Raw genomic sequence first — 14,494 nt, forward strand, 5'->3', positions numbered from 1 at the left:
CTTTGGCACGAGTTGTACTGGGATTTAGGATTTTGACTAGTGTTTTTGATCCGAGACACGTTTGCTGTTGACAGAAAAGTTCAGTTGATATGCAATGATGAAGTTTATAAAACACAACTATTTAGCAGAGGTTGGTTTCGATCCATCGACCGCTGGGTTTCACAATGTGAATTATGGCCTACAAATACAGTCGAGCAATTTTCTAGTAAACCATTTCTCTGTATATAGAGAACCAAACTGGGGGAATGAAAAAAAACTTACCTAGTTTGTAGAAAAAAGTTGTAATGCAGCACAATCCCAAGCGAAAAGATTGATCTTTTATGGTTTGGTTTGAATATAGAAAATGCTGAGAGGTCGCGAATCTCCTTCTGGTCCTTTGGCACGAGTTGTACTGGGATTTAGGATTTTGACTAGTGTTTTTGATCCGAGACACGTTTGCTGTTGACAGAAAAGTTCAGTTGATATGCAATGATGAAGTTTATAAAACACAACTATTTAGAAGAGGTTGGTTTCAATCCATTGACCGCTGGGTTTCACAATGTGAATTATGGCCTACAAATACAGTCGTGCAATTTTCTAGTAAACCATTTCTCTGTATATAGAGAACCAAACTGGGGGAATGAAAAAAAACTTACCTAGTTTGTAGAAAAAAGTTGTAATGCAGCACAATTTAGCAGAGGATGGTTTCGATCCATCGACCTCTGGGTTATGGGCCCAGCACGCTTCCGCTGCGCCACTCTGCTTGTGTTAACAGATGTACAGAGTAAAATTCTAATGACTGTTTGTGTTCAGGTCGATGACATGTAAATTTTCAGCCATTACATATTTGTTGGCGACTAGAGTACTCCTGGGGTTCTGCAATTGTTTCTTTGTTTTTTTTTGCTTTCTTGTGTCATATTATTGTTGAAAATCATTAGAGGAAATGGTGTCTGACCATTGTTTAAGGTTCCGGTTAAAACTGGTGGGTGCGTCCGGCTGTTAGACGAAAGTTCGGCAGGCGTTTGTGTCTCTGTGGCGCAATCGGTTAGCGCGTTCGGCTGTTAACCGAAAGGTTGGTGGTTCGAGTCCACCCAGGGACGTTGGTTCCTTTTGCTTGGGTAGCATGCTACAGTTGAAGACGTTTTCACATTGGTGCTCAGCATCTCCATAAAGTAAAAGCACTGTTGCTGCCTAAGTTTTGAATTCACAAGGCAAACTGGAGAAAAAACTTTCCGGTTGTGTTTCTGTCTACATGTCCAGAAAGAGCATAGCTGTCTGGTATTTGCCAGAAGGTTGAAAACATCTGATAGAATACACAAAACTTCCTTCGAGCCGGAATTGAACCAGCGACCTAAGGATTGCTAATTTAGATCTACAGTCCTCCGCTCTACCAGCTGAGCTATCGAAGGCTTGATTTAGCCATTGTTGAAAGTCTTCAAGGTTTGGACGTGTGTGCCACGAGCAGGTGGCATAAACAATTCACTCGGCCAACTGAAAAAGGAATCCAAAGATTGTATTGGAGAATGCGGGCATCGATCCCGCTACCTCTCGCATGCTAAGCGAGCGCTCTACCACTTGAGCTAATCCCCCATGCCCGACGAACGCCATTATCAGTTTCACGCCACACCATGTCACAGTTTACTTATAGTCAAATGTGCCATTGAGTGCTTTTTTTTTTTTTTTTTTTTTTTTTTTTAAGTACAGATTCCTTTCTCCCATATTTGAAGAACATCTACGGAGTTCACAATGTGAATTATGGCCTACAAATAAAGTCGAGCAATTTTCTAGCAAACCATTTCTACGTATGTAGAGAACCAGACTGGGGGAGTAAAAAAAACTTACCTAGTTTGTAGAAAAAAGTTGTAATGCAGCACAATCCCAAGCAAAAAGATTGACCTTTTATGGTTTGGTTTGATTATAGAAAATGCTGAGAGGTCGCGAATCTCCTTCTGGTCCTTTGGCACGAGTTGTACTGGGATTTAGGATTTTGACTAGTGTTTTTGATCCGAGACACGTTTGCTGTTGACAGAAAAGTTCAGTTGATATGCAATGATGAAGTTTATAAATCACAACTATTTAGCAGAGGTTGGTTTCGATCCATCGACCGCTGGGTTTCACAATGTGAATTATGGCCTACAAATACAGTCGGGCAATTTTCTAGCAAACCATTTCTATGTATGTAGAGAACCAGACTGGGGGAGTAAAAAAAACTTACCTAGTTTGTAGAAAAAAGTTGTAATGCAGCACAATCCCAAGCAAAAAGATTGACCTTTTATGGTTTGGTTTGAATATAGAAAATGCTGAGAGGTCGCGAATCTCCTTCTGGTCCTTTGGCACGAGTTGTACTGGGATTTAGGATTTTGACTAGTGTTTTTGATCCGAGACACGTTTGCTGTTGACAGAAAAGTTCAGTTGATATGCAATGATGAAGTTTATAAAACACAACTATTTAGCAGAGGTTGGTTTCGATCCATCGACCGCTGGGTTTCACAATGTGAATTATGGCCTACAAATACAGTCGAGCAATTTTCTAGTAAACCATTTCTCTGTATATAGAGAACCAAACTGGGGGAATGAAAAAAAACTTACCTAGTTTGTAGAAAAAAGTTGTAATGCAGCACAATCCCAAGCGAAAAGATTGATCTTTTATGGTTTGGTTTGAATATAGAAAATGCTGAGAGGTCGCGAATCTCCTTCTGGTCCTTTGGCACGAGTTGTACTGGGATTTAGGATTTTGACTAGTGTTTTTGATCCGAGACACGTTTGCTGTTGACAGAAAAGTTCAGTTGATATGCAATGATGAAGTTTATAAAACACAACTATTTAGAAGAGGTTGGTTTCAATCCATTGACCGCTGGGTTTCACAATGTGAATTATGGCCTACAAATAAAGTCGAGCAATTTTCTAGCAAACCATTTCTACGTATGTAGAGAACCAGACTGGGGGAGTAAAAAAAACTTACCTAGTTTGTAGAAAAAAGTTGTAATGCAGCACAATCCCAAGCAAAAAGATTGACCTTTTATGGTTTGGTTTGATTATAGAAAATGCTGAGAGGTCGCGAATCTCCTTCTGGTCCTTTGGCACGAGTTGTACTGGGATTTAGGATTTTGACTAGTGTTTTTGATCCGAGACACGTTTGCTGTTGACAGAAAAGTTCAGTTGATATGCAATGATGAAGTTTATAAATCACAACTATTTAGCAGAGGTTGGTTTCGATCCATCGACCGCTGGGTTTCACAATGTGAATTATGGCCTACAAATACAGTCGGGCAATTTTCTAGCAAACCATTTCTATGTATGTAGAGAACCAGACTGGGGGAGTAAAAAAAACTTACCTAGTTTGTAGAAAAAAGTTGTAATGCAGCACAATCCCAAGCAAAAAGATTGACCTTTTATGGTTTGGTTTGAATATAGAAAATGCTGAGAGGTCGCGAATCTCCTTCTGGTCCTTTGGCACGAGTTGTACTGGGATTTAGGATTTTGACTAGTGTTTTTGATCCGAGACACGTTTGCTGTTGACAGAAAAGTTCAGTTGATATGCAATGATGAAGTTTATAAAACACAACTATTTAGCAGAGGTTGGTTTCGATCCATCGACCGCTGGGTTTCACAATGTGAATTATGGCCTACAAATACAGTCGGGCAATTTTCTAGCAAACCATTTCTATGTATGTAGAGAACCAGACTGGGGGAGTAAAAAAAACTTACCTAGTTTGTAGAAAAAAGTTGTAATGCAGCACAATCCCAAGCAAAAAGATTGACCTTTTATGGTTTGGTTTGAATATAGAAAATGCTGAGAGGTCGCGAATCTCCTTCTGGTCCTTTGGCACGAGTTGTACTGGGATTTAGGATTTTGACTAGTGTTTTTGATCCGAGACACGTTTGCTGTTGACAGAAAAGTTCAGTTGATATGCAATGATGAAGTTTATAAAACACAACTATTTAGCAGAGGTTGGTTTCGATCCATCGACCGCTGGGTTTCACAATGTGAATTATGGCCTACAAATACAGTCGAGCAATTTTCTAGTAAACCATTTCTCTGTATATAGAGAACCAAACTGGGGGAATGAAAAAAAACTTACCTAGTTTGTAGAAAAAAGTTGTAATGCAGCACAATCCCAAGCGAAAAGATTGATCTTTTATGGTTTGGTTTGAATATAGAAAATGCTGAGAGGTCGCGAATCTCCTTCTGGTCCTTTGGCACGAGTTGTACTGGGATTTAGGATTTTGACTAGTGTTTTTGATCCGAGACACGTTTGCTGTTGACAGAAAAGTTCAGTTGATATGCAATGATGAAGTTTATAAAACACAACTATTTAGAAGAGGTTGGTTTCAATCCATTGACCGCTGGGTTTCACAATGTGAATTATGGCCTACAAATACAGTCGTGCAATTTTCTAGTAAACCATTTCTCTGTATATAGAGAACCAAACTGGGGGAATGAAAAAAAACTTACCTAGTTTGTAGAAAAAAGTTGTAATGCAGCACAATTTAGCAGAGGATGGTTTCGATCCATCGACCTCTGGGTTATGGGCCCAGCACGCTTCCGCTGCGCCACTCTGCTTGTGTTAACAGATGTACAGAGTAAAATTCTAATGACTGTTTGTGTTCAGGTCGATGACATGTAAATTTTCAGCCATTACATATTTGTTGGCGACTAGAGTACTCCTGGGGTTCTGCAATTGTTTCTTTGTTTTTTTTTGCTTTCTTGTGTCATATTATTGTTGAAAATCATTAGAGGAAATGGTGTCTGACCATTGTTTAAGGTTCCGGTTAAAACTGGTGGGTGCGTCCGGCTGTTAGACGAAAGTTCGGCAGGCGTTTGTGTCTCTGTGGCGCAATCGGTTAGCGCGTTCGGCTGTTAACCGAAAGGTTGGTGGTTCGAGTCCACCCAGGGACGTTGGTTCCTTTTGCTTGGGTAGCATGCTACAGTTGAAGACGTTTTCACATTGGTGCTCAGCATCTCCATAAAGTAAAAGCACTGTTGCTGCCTAAGTTTTGAATTCACAAGGCAAACTGGAGAAAAAACTTTCCGGTTGTGTTTCTGTCTACATGTCCAGAAAGAGCATAGCTGTCTGGTATTTGCCAGAAGGTTGAAAACATCTGATAGAATACACAAAACTTCCTTCGAGCCGGAATTGAACCAGCGACCTAAGGATTGCTAATTTAGATCTACAGTCCTCCGCTCTACCAGCTGAGCTATCGAAGGCTTGATTTAGCCATTGTTGAAAGTCTTCAAGGTTTGGACGTGTGTGCCACGAGCAGGTGGCATAAACAATTCACTCGGCCAACTGAAAAAGGAATCCAAAGATTGTATTGGAGAATGCGGGCATCGATCCCGCTACCTCTCGCATGCTAAGCGAGCGCTCTACCACTTGAGCTAATCCCCCATGCCCGACGAACGCCATTATCAGTTTCACGCCACACCATGTCACAGTTTACTTATAGTCAAATGTGCCATTGAGTGCTTTTTTTTTTTTTTTTTTTTTTTTTTTTAAGTACAGATTCCTTTCTCCCATATTTGAAGAACATCTACGGAGTTCACAATGTGAATTATGGCCTACAAATAAAGTCGAGCAATTTTCTAGCAAACCATTTCTACGTATGTAGAGAACCAGACTGGGGGAGTAAAAAAAACTTACCTAGTTTGTAGAAAAAAGTTGTAATGCAGCACAATCCCAAGCAAAAAGATTGACCTTTTATGGTTTGGTTTGATTATAGAAAATGCTGAGAGGTCGCGAATCTCCTTCTGGTCCTTTGGCACGAGTTGTACTGGGATTTAGGATTTTGACTAGTGTTTTTGATCCGAGACACGTTTGCTGTTGACAGAAAAGTTCAGTTGATATGCAATGATGAAGTTTATAAATCACAACTATTTAGCAGAGGTTGGTTTCGATCCATCGACCGCTGGGTTTCACAATGTGAATTATGGCCTACAAATACAGTCGGGCAATTTTCTAGCAAACCATTTCTATGTATGTAGAGAACCAGACTGGGGGAGTAAAAAAAACTTACCTAGTTTGTAGAAAAAAGTTGTAATGCAGCACAATCCCAAGCAAAAAGATTGACCTTTTATGGTTTGGTTTGAATATAGAAAATGCTGAGAGGTCGCGAATCTCCTTCTGGTCCTTTGGCACGAGTTGTACTGGGATTTAGGATTTTGACTAGTGTTTTTGATCCGAGACACGTTTGCTGTTGACAGAAAAGTTCAGTTGATATGCAATGATGAAGTTTATAAAACACAACTATTTAGCAGAGGTTGGTTTCGATCCATCGACCGCTGGGTTTCACAATGTGAATTATGGCCTACAAATACAGTCGAGCAATTTTCTAGTAAACCATTTCTCTGTATATAGAGAACCAAACTGGGGGAATGAAAAAAAACTTACCTAGTTTGTAGAAAAAAGTTGTAATGCAGCACAATCCCAAGCGAAAAGATTGATCTTTTATGGTTTGGTTTGAATATAGAAAATGCTGAGAGGTCGCGAATCTCCTTCTGGTCCTTTGGCACGAGTTGTACTGGGATTTAGGATTTTGACTAGTGTTTTTGATCCGAGACACGTTTGCTGTTGACAGAAAAGTTCAGTTGATATGCAATGATGAAGTTTATAAAACACAACTATTTAGCAGAGGTTGGTTTCAATCCATTGACCGCTGGGTTTCACAATGTGAATTATGGTCTACAAATACAGTCGAGCAATTTTCTAGCAAACCATTTCTCTGTATATAGAGAACCAAAATGGGGAAGTGAAAAAAACTTAGCTAGTTTGTAGAAAAAGATGCAATGCAGCACAATTTAGCAGAGGATGGCTTCGATCCATCGACCTCTGGGTTATGGGCCCAGCACGCTTCCGCTGCGCCACTCTGCTTGTGTTAACAGATGTACAGAGTAAAATTCTAATGACTGTTTGTGTTCAGGTCGATGACATGTAAATTTTCAGCCATTACATATTTGTTGGCGACTAGAGTACTCCTGGGGTTCTGCAATTGTTTCTTTGTTTTTTTTTGCTTTCTTGTGTCATATTATTGTTGAAAATCATTAGAGGAAATGGTGTCTGACCATTGTTTAAGGTTCCGGTTAAAACTGGTGGGTGCGTCCGGCTGTTAGACGAAAGTTCGGCAGGCGTTTGTGTCTCTGTGGCGCAATCGGTTAGCGCGTTCGGCTGTTAACCGAAAGGTTGGTGGTTCGAGTCCACCCAGGGACGTTGGTTCCTTTTGCTTGGGTAGCATGCTACAGTTGAAGACGTTTTCACATTGGTGCTCAGCATCTCCATAAAGTAAAAGCACTGTTGCTGCCTAAGTTTTGAATTCACAAGGCAAACTGGAGAAAAAACTTTCCGGTTGTGTTTCTGTCTACATGTCCAGAAAGAGCATAGCTGTCTGGTATTTGCCAGAAGGTTGAAAACATCTGATAGAATACACAAAACTTCCTTCGAGCCGGAATTGAACCAGCGACCTAAGGATTGCTAATTTAGATCTACAGTCCTCCGCTCTACCAGCTGAGCTATCGAAGGCTTGATTTAGCCATTGTTGAAAGTCTTCAAGGTTTGGACGTGTGTGCCACGAGCAGGTGGCATAAACAATTCACTCGGCCAACTGAAAAAAGAATCCAAAGATTGTATTGGAGAATGCGGGCATCGATCCCGCTACCTCTCGCATGCTAAGCGAGCGCTCTACCACTTGAGCTAATCCCCCATGCCCGACGGACGCCATTATCAGTTTCACGCCACACCATGTCACAGTTTACTTATAGTCAAATGTGCCATTGAGTGCTTTTTTTTTTTTTTTTTTTTTTTTTTTTTTTTTAAGTACAGATTCCTTTCTCCCATATTTGAAGAACATCTACGTAGTTCACAATGTGAATTATGGCCTACAAATACAGTCGGGCAATTTTCTAGCAAACCATTTCTATGTATGTAGAGAACCAGACTGGGGGAGTAAAAAAAACTTACCTAGTTTGTAGAAAAAAGTTGTAATGCAGCACAATCCCAAGCAAAAAGATTGACCTTTTATGGTTTGGTTTGAATATAGAAAATGCTGAGAGGTCGCGAATCTCCTTCTGGTCCTTTGGCACGAGTTGTACTGGGATTTAGGATTTTGACTAGTGTTTTTGATCCGAGACACGTTTGCTGTTGACAGAAAAGTTCAGTTGATATGCAATGATGAAGTTTATAAATCACAACTATTTAGCAGAGGTTGGTTTCGATCCATCGACCGCTGGGTTTCACAATGTGAATTATGGCCTACAAATACAGTCGGGCAATTTTCTAGCAAACCATTTCTATGTATGTAGAGAACCAGACTGGGGGAGTAAAAAAAACTTACCTAGTTTGTAGAAAAAAGTTGTAATGCAGCACAATCCCAAGCAAAAAGATTGACCTTTTATGGTTTGGTTTGAATATAGAAAATGCTGAGAGGTCGCGAATCTCCTTCTGGTCCTTTGGCACGAGTTGTACTGGGATTTAGGATTTTGACTAGTGTTTTTGATCCGAGACACGTTTGCTGTTGACAGAAAAGTTCAGTTGATATGCAATGATGAAGTTTATAAAACACAACTATTTAGCAGAGGTTGGTTTCGATCCATCGACCGCTGGGTTTCACAATGTGAATTATGGCCTACAAATACAGTCGAGCAATTTTCTAGTAAACCATTTCTCTGTATATAGAGAACCAAACTGGGGGAATGAAAAAAAACTTACCTAGTTTGTAGAAAAAAGTTGTAATGCAGCACAATCCCAAGCGAAAAGATTGATCTTTTATGGTTTGGTTTGAATATAGAAAATGCTGAGAGGTCGCGAATCTCCTTCTGGTCCTTTGGCACGAGTTGTACTGGGATTTAGGATTTTGACTAGTGTTTTTGATCCGAGACACGTTTGCTGTTGACAGAAAAGTTCAGTTGATATGCAATGATGAAGTTTATAAAACACAACTATTTAGAAGAGGTTGGTTTCAATCCATTGACCGCTGGGTTTCACAATGTGAATTATGGCCTACAAATACAGTCGTGCAATTTTCTAGTAAACCATTTCTCTGTATATAGAGAACCAAACTGGGGGAATGAAAAAAAACTTACCTAGTTTGTAGAAAAAAGTTGTAATGCAGCACAATTTAGCAGAGGATGGTTTCGATCCATCGACCTCTGGGTTATGGGCCCAGCACGCTTCCGCTGCGCCACTCTGCTTGTGTTAACAGATGTACAGAGTAAAATTCTAATGACTGTTTGTGTTCAGGTCGATGACATGTAAATTTTCAGCCATTACATATTTGTTGGCGACTAGAGTACTCCTGGGGTTCTGCAATTGTTTCTTTGTTTTTTTTTGCTTTCTTGTGTCATATTATTGTTGAAAATCATTAGAGGAAATGGTGTCTGACCATTGTTTAAGGTTCCGGTTAAAACTGGTGGGTGCGTCCGGCTGTTAGACGAAAGTTCGGCAGGCGTTTGTGTCTCTGTGGCGCAATCGGTTAGCGCGTTCGGCTGTTAACCGAAAGGTTGGTGGTTCGAGTCCACCCAGGGACGTTGGTTCCTTTTGCTTGGGTAGCATGCTACAGTTGAAGACGTTTTCACATTGGTGCTCAGCATCTCCATAAAGTAAAAGCACTGTTGCTGCCTAAGTTTTGAATTCACAAGGCAAACTGGAGAAAAAACTTTCCGGTTGTGTTTCTGTCTACATGTCCAGAAAGAGCATAGCTGTCTGGTATTTGCCAGAAGGTTGAAAACATCTGATAGAATACACAAAACTTCCTTCGAGCCGGAATTGAACCAGCGACCTAAGGATTGCTAATTTAGATCTACAGTCCTCCGCTCTACCAGCTGAGCTATCGAAGGCTTGATTTAGCCATTGTTGAAAGTCTTCAAGGTTTGGACGTGTGTGCCACGAGCAGGTGGCATAAACAATTCACTCGGCCAACTGAAAAAGGAATCCAAAGATTGTATTGGAGAATGCGGGCATCGATCCCGCTACCTCTCGCATGCTAAGCGAGCGCTCTACCACTTGAGCTAATCCCCCATGCCCGACGAACGCCATTATCAGTTTCACGCCACACCATGTCACAGTTTACTTATAGTCAAATGTGCCATTGAGTGCTTTTTTTTTTTTTTTTTTTTTTTTTTTTAAGTACAGATTCCTTTCTCCCATATTTGAAGAACATCTACGGAGTTCACAATGTGAATTATGGCCTACAAATAAAGTCGAGCAATTTTCTAGCAAACCATTTCTACGTATGTAGAGAACCAGACTGGGGGAGTAAAAAAAACTTACCTAGTTTGTAGAAAAAAGTTGTAATGCAGCACAATCCCAAGCAAAAAGATTGACCTTTTATGGTTTGGTTTGATTATAGAAAATGCTGAGAGGTCGCGAATCTCCTTCTGGTCCTTTGGCACGAGTTGTACTGGGATTTAGGATTTTGACTAGTGTTTTTGATCCGAGACACGTTTGCTGTTGACAGAAAAGTTCAGTTGATATGCAATGATGAAGTTTATAAATCACAACTATTTAGCAGAGGTTGGTTTCGATCCATCGACCGCTGGGTTTCACAATGTGAATTATGGCCTACAAATACAGTCGGGCAATTTTCTAGCAAACCATTTCTATGTATGTAGAGAACCAGACTGGGGGAGTAAAAAAAACTTACCTAGTTTGTAGAAAAAAGTTGTAATGCAGCACAATCCCAAGCAAAAAGATTGACCTTTTATGGTTTGGTTTGAATATAGAAAATGCTGAGAGGTCGCGAATCTCCTTCTGGTCCTTTGGCACGAGTTGTACTGGGATTTAGGATTTTGACTAGTGTTTTTGATCCGAGACACGTTTGCTGTTGACAGAAAAGTTCAGTTGATATGCAATGATGAAGTTTATAAAACACAACTATTTAGCAGAGGTTGGTTTCGATCCATCGACCGCTGGGTTTCACAATGTGAATTATGGCCTACAAATACAGTCGAGCAATTTTCTAGTAAACCATTTCTCTGTATATAGAGAACCAAACTGGGGGAATGAAAAAAAACTTACCTAGTTTGTAGAAAAAAGTTGTAATGCAGCACAATCCCAAGCGAAAAGATTGATCTTTTATGGTTTGGTTTGAATATAGAAAATGCTGAGAGGTCGCGAATCTCCTTCTGGTCCTTTGGCACGAGTTGTACTGGGATTTAGGATTTTGACTAGTGTTTTTGATCCGAGACACGTTTGCTGTTGACAGAAAAGTTCAGTTGATATGCAATGATGAAGTTTATAAAACACAACTATTTAGCAGAGGTTGGTTTCAATCCATTGACCGCTGGGTTTCACAATGTGAATTATGGTCTACAAATACAGTCGAGCAATTTTCTAGCAAACCATTTCTCTGTATATAGAGAACCAAAATGGGGAAGTGAAAAAAACTTAGCTAGTTTGTAGAAAAAGATGCAATGCAGCACAATTTAGCAGAGGATGGCTTCGATCCATCGACCTCTGGGTTATGGGCCCAGCACGCTTCCGCTGCGCCACTCTGCTTGTGTTAACAGATGTACAGAGTAAAATTCTAATGACTGTTTGTGTTCAGGTCGATGACATGTAAATTTTCAGCCATTACATATTTGTTGGCGACTAGAGTACTCCTGGGGTTCTGCAATTGTTTCTTTGTTTTTTTTTGCTTTCTTGTGTCATATTATTGTTGAAAATCATTAGAGGAAATGGTGTCTGACCATTGTTTAAGGTTCCGGTTAAAACTGGTGGGTGCGTCCGGCTGTTAGACGAAAGTTCGGCAGGCGTTTGTGTCTCTGTGGCGCAATCGGTTAGCGCGTTCGGCTGTTAACCGAAAGGTTGGTGGTTCGAGTCCACCCAGGGACGTTGGTTCCTTTTGCTTGGGTAGCATGCTACAGTTGAAGACGTTTTCACATTGGTGCTCAGCATCTCCATAAAGTAAAAGCACTGTTGCTGCCTAAGTTTTGAATTCACAAGGCAAACTGGAGAAAAAACTTTCCGGTTGTGTTTCTGTCTACATGTCCAGAAAGAGCATAGCTGTCTGGTATTTGCCAGAAGGTTGAAAACATCTGATAGAATACACAAAACTTCCTTCGAGCCGGAATTGAACCAGCGACCTAAGGATTGCTAATTTAGATCTACAGTCCTCCGCTCTACCAGCTGAGCTATCGAAGGCTTGATTTAGCCATTGTTGAAAGTCTTCAAGGTTTGGACGTGTGTGCCACGAGCAGGTGGCATAAACAATTCACTCGGCCAACTGAAAAAAGAATCCAAAGATTGTATTGGAGAATGCGGGCATCGATCCCGCTACCTCTCGCATGCTAAGCGAGCGCTCTACCACTTGAGCTAATCCCCCATGCCCGACGGACGCCATTATCAGTTTCACGCCACACCATGTCACAGTTTACTTATAGTCAAATGTGCCATTGAGTGCTTTTTTTTTTTTTTTTTTTTTTTTTTTTTTTTTAAGTACAGATTCCTTTCTCCCATATTTGAAGAACATCTACGTAGTTCACAATGTGAATTATGGCCTACAAATACAGTCGGGCAATTTTCTAGCAAACCATTTCTATGTATGTAGAGAACCAGACTGGGGGAGTAAAAAAAACTTACCTAGTTTGTAGAAAAAAGTTGTAATGCAGCACAATCCCAAGCAAAAAGATTGACCTTTTATGGTTTGGTTTGAATATAGAAAATGCTGAGAGGTCGCGAATCTCCTTCTGGTCCTTTGGCACGAGTTGTACTGGGATATAGGATTTTGACTAGTGTTTTTGATCCGAGACACGTTTGCTGTTGACAGAAAAGTTCAGTTGATATGCAATGATGAAGTTTATAAATCACAACTATTTAGCAGAGGTTGGTTTCGATCCATCGACCGCTGGGTTTCACAATGTGAATTATGGCCTACAAATACAGTCGGGCAATTTTCTAGCAAACCATTTCTATGTATGTAGAGAACCAGACTGGGGGAGTAAAAAAAACTTACCTAGTTTGTAGAAAAAAGTTGTAATGCAGCACAATCCCAAGCAAAAAGATTGACCTTTTATGGTTTGGTTTGAATATAGAAAATGCTGAGAGGTCGCGAATCTCCTTCTGGTCCTTTGGCACGAGTTGTACTGGGATTTAGGATTTTGACTAGTGTTTTTGATCCGAGACACGTTTGCTGTTGACAGAAAAGTTCAGTTGATATGCAATGATGAAGTTTATAAAACACAACTATTTAGCAGAGGTTGGTTTCGATCCATCGACCGCTGGGTTTCACAATGTGAATTATGGCCTACAAATACAGTCGAGCAATTTTCTAGTAAACCATTTCTCTGTATATAGAGAACCAAACTGGGGGAATGAAAAAAAACTTACCTAGTTTGTAGAAAAAAGTTGTAATGCAGCACAATCCCAAGCGAAAAGATTGATCTTTTATGGTTTGGTTTGAATATAGAAAATGCTGAGAGGTCGCGAATCTCCTTCTGGTCCTTTGGCACGAGTTGTACTGGGATTTAGGATTTTGACTAGTGTTTTTGATCCGAGACACGTTTGCTGTTGACAGAAAAGTTCAGTTGATATGCAATGATGAAGTTTATAAAACACAACTATTTAGCAGAGGTTGGTTTCAATCCATTGACCGCTGGGTTTCACAATGTGAATTATGGTCTACAAATACAGTCGAGCAATTTTCTAGCAAACCATTTCTCTGTATATAGAGAACCAAAATGGGGAAGTGAAAAAAACTTAGCTAGTTTGTAGAAAAAGATGCAATGCAGCACAATTTAGCAGAGGATGGCTTCGATCCATCGACCTCTGGGTTATGGGCCCAGCACGCTTCCGCTGCGCCACTCTGCTTGTGTTAACAGATGTACAGAGTAAAATTCTAATGACTGTTTGTGTTCAGGTCGATGACATGTAAATTTTCAGCCATTACATATTTGTTGGCGACTAGAGTACTCCTGGGGTTCTGCAATTGTTTCTTTGTTTTTTTTTGCTTTCTTGTGTCATATTATTGTTGAAAATCATTAGAGGAAATGGTGTCTGACCATTGTTTAAGGTTCCGGTTAAAACTGGTGGGTGCGTCCGGCTGTTAGACGAAAGTTCGGCAGGCGTTTGTGTCTCTGTGGCGCAATCGGTTAGCGCGTTCGGCTGTTAACCGAAAGGTTGGTGGTTCGAGTCCACCCAGGGACGTTGGTTCCTTTTGCTTGGGTAGCATGCTACAGTTGAAGACGTTTTCACATTGGTGCTCAGCATCTCCATAAAGTAAAAGCACTGTTGCTGCCTAAGTTTTGAATTCACAAGGCAAACTGGAGAAAAAACTTTCCGGTTGTGTTTCTGTCTACATGTCCAGAAAGAGCATAGCTGTCTGGTATTTGCCAGAAGGTTGAAAACATCTGATAGAATACACAAAACTTCCTTCGAGCCGGAATTGAACCAGCGACCTAAGGATTGCTAATTTAGATCTACAGTCCTCCGCTCTACCAGCTGAGCTATCGAAGGCTTGATTTAGCCATTGTTGAAAGTCTTCAAGGTTTGGACGTGTGTGCCACGAGCAGGTGGCATAAACAATTCAC

At 40.5% G+C, this 14,494-nt stretch overlaps 17 non-coding genes across 17 annotated transcripts; 6 read left to right on the forward strand and 11 right to left on the reverse strand.

Annotated features, from left to right (window-relative positions):
• The first annotated feature begins 1,005 nt into the window (after window positions 1-1,005).
• On the forward strand, window positions 1,006-1,079 carry TRNAN-GUU (transfer RNA asparagine (anticodon GUU)). Its single transcript has one exon. It is a non-coding gene; the product is annotated as a tRNA-Asn (tRNA).
• A 223-nt stretch (window positions 1,080-1,302) lies between these two features.
• On the reverse strand, window positions 1,303-1,388 carry TRNAY-GUA (transfer RNA tyrosine (anticodon GUA)). The gene is given in 2 exon segments: window positions 1,303-1,338; window positions 1,352-1,388. It is a non-coding gene; the product is annotated as a tRNA-Tyr (tRNA).
• Window positions 1,389-1,496: 108 nt separating this feature from the next.
• Window positions 1,497-1,569, reverse strand: TRNAA-AGC (transfer RNA alanine (anticodon AGC)). Its single transcript has one exon. It is a non-coding gene; the product is annotated as a tRNA-Ala (tRNA).
• Window positions 1,570-4,805: 3,236 nt separating this feature from the next.
• TRNAN-GUU (transfer RNA asparagine (anticodon GUU)) lies at window positions 4,806-4,879 on the forward strand. The gene has a single exon. It is a non-coding gene; the product is annotated as a tRNA-Asn (tRNA).
• A 223-nt stretch (window positions 4,880-5,102) lies between these two features.
• TRNAY-GUA (transfer RNA tyrosine (anticodon GUA)) lies at window positions 5,103-5,188 on the reverse strand. The gene is given in 2 exon segments: window positions 5,103-5,138; window positions 5,152-5,188. It is a non-coding gene; the product is annotated as a tRNA-Tyr (tRNA).
• A 108-nt stretch (window positions 5,189-5,296) lies between these two features.
• Window positions 5,297-5,369, reverse strand: TRNAA-AGC (transfer RNA alanine (anticodon AGC)). The gene has a single exon. It is a non-coding gene; the product is annotated as a tRNA-Ala (tRNA).
• A 1,741-nt stretch (window positions 5,370-7,110) lies between these two features.
• TRNAN-GUU (transfer RNA asparagine (anticodon GUU)) lies at window positions 7,111-7,184 on the forward strand. Its single transcript has one exon. It is a non-coding gene; the product is annotated as a tRNA-Asn (tRNA).
• A 223-nt stretch (window positions 7,185-7,407) lies between these two features.
• On the reverse strand, window positions 7,408-7,493 carry TRNAY-GUA (transfer RNA tyrosine (anticodon GUA)). Its single transcript is given in 2 exon segments — window positions 7,408-7,443; window positions 7,457-7,493. It is a non-coding gene; the product is annotated as a tRNA-Tyr (tRNA).
• A 108-nt stretch (window positions 7,494-7,601) lies between these two features.
• Window positions 7,602-7,674, reverse strand: TRNAA-AGC (transfer RNA alanine (anticodon AGC)). Its single transcript has one exon. It is a non-coding gene; the product is annotated as a tRNA-Ala (tRNA).
• Window positions 7,675-9,422: 1,748 nt separating this feature from the next.
• TRNAN-GUU (transfer RNA asparagine (anticodon GUU)) lies at window positions 9,423-9,496 on the forward strand. The gene has a single exon. It is a non-coding gene; the product is annotated as a tRNA-Asn (tRNA).
• Window positions 9,497-9,719: 223 nt separating this feature from the next.
• TRNAY-GUA (transfer RNA tyrosine (anticodon GUA)) lies at window positions 9,720-9,805 on the reverse strand. The gene is given in 2 exon segments: window positions 9,720-9,755; window positions 9,769-9,805. It is a non-coding gene; the product is annotated as a tRNA-Tyr (tRNA).
• A 108-nt stretch (window positions 9,806-9,913) lies between these two features.
• TRNAA-AGC (transfer RNA alanine (anticodon AGC)) lies at window positions 9,914-9,986 on the reverse strand. Its single transcript has one exon. It is a non-coding gene; the product is annotated as a tRNA-Ala (tRNA).
• A 1,741-nt stretch (window positions 9,987-11,727) lies between these two features.
• Window positions 11,728-11,801, forward strand: TRNAN-GUU (transfer RNA asparagine (anticodon GUU)). Its single transcript has one exon. It is a non-coding gene; the product is annotated as a tRNA-Asn (tRNA).
• Window positions 11,802-12,024: 223 nt separating this feature from the next.
• Window positions 12,025-12,110, reverse strand: TRNAY-GUA (transfer RNA tyrosine (anticodon GUA)). Its single transcript is given in 2 exon segments — window positions 12,025-12,060; window positions 12,074-12,110. It is a non-coding gene; the product is annotated as a tRNA-Tyr (tRNA).
• Window positions 12,111-12,218: 108 nt separating this feature from the next.
• TRNAA-AGC (transfer RNA alanine (anticodon AGC)) lies at window positions 12,219-12,291 on the reverse strand. Its single transcript has one exon. It is a non-coding gene; the product is annotated as a tRNA-Ala (tRNA).
• Window positions 12,292-14,037: 1,746 nt separating this feature from the next.
• Window positions 14,038-14,111, forward strand: TRNAN-GUU (transfer RNA asparagine (anticodon GUU)). The gene has a single exon. It is a non-coding gene; the product is annotated as a tRNA-Asn (tRNA).
• A 223-nt stretch (window positions 14,112-14,334) lies between these two features.
• On the reverse strand, window positions 14,335-14,420 carry TRNAY-GUA (transfer RNA tyrosine (anticodon GUA)). Its single transcript is given in 2 exon segments — window positions 14,335-14,370; window positions 14,384-14,420. It is a non-coding gene; the product is annotated as a tRNA-Tyr (tRNA).
• Window positions 14,421-14,494: the final 74 nt, after the last annotated feature.

This window comes from Dendrobates tinctorius, unplaced genomic scaffold (genome assembly GCF_039654945.1).
Source record: "Dendrobates tinctorius isolate UK_male_01 unplaced genomic scaffold, ASM3965494v1 ptg000251l, whole genome shotgun sequence".
Lineage (NCBI taxonomy): Eukaryota > Metazoa > Chordata > Amphibia > Anura > Dendrobatidae > Dendrobates > Dendrobates tinctorius.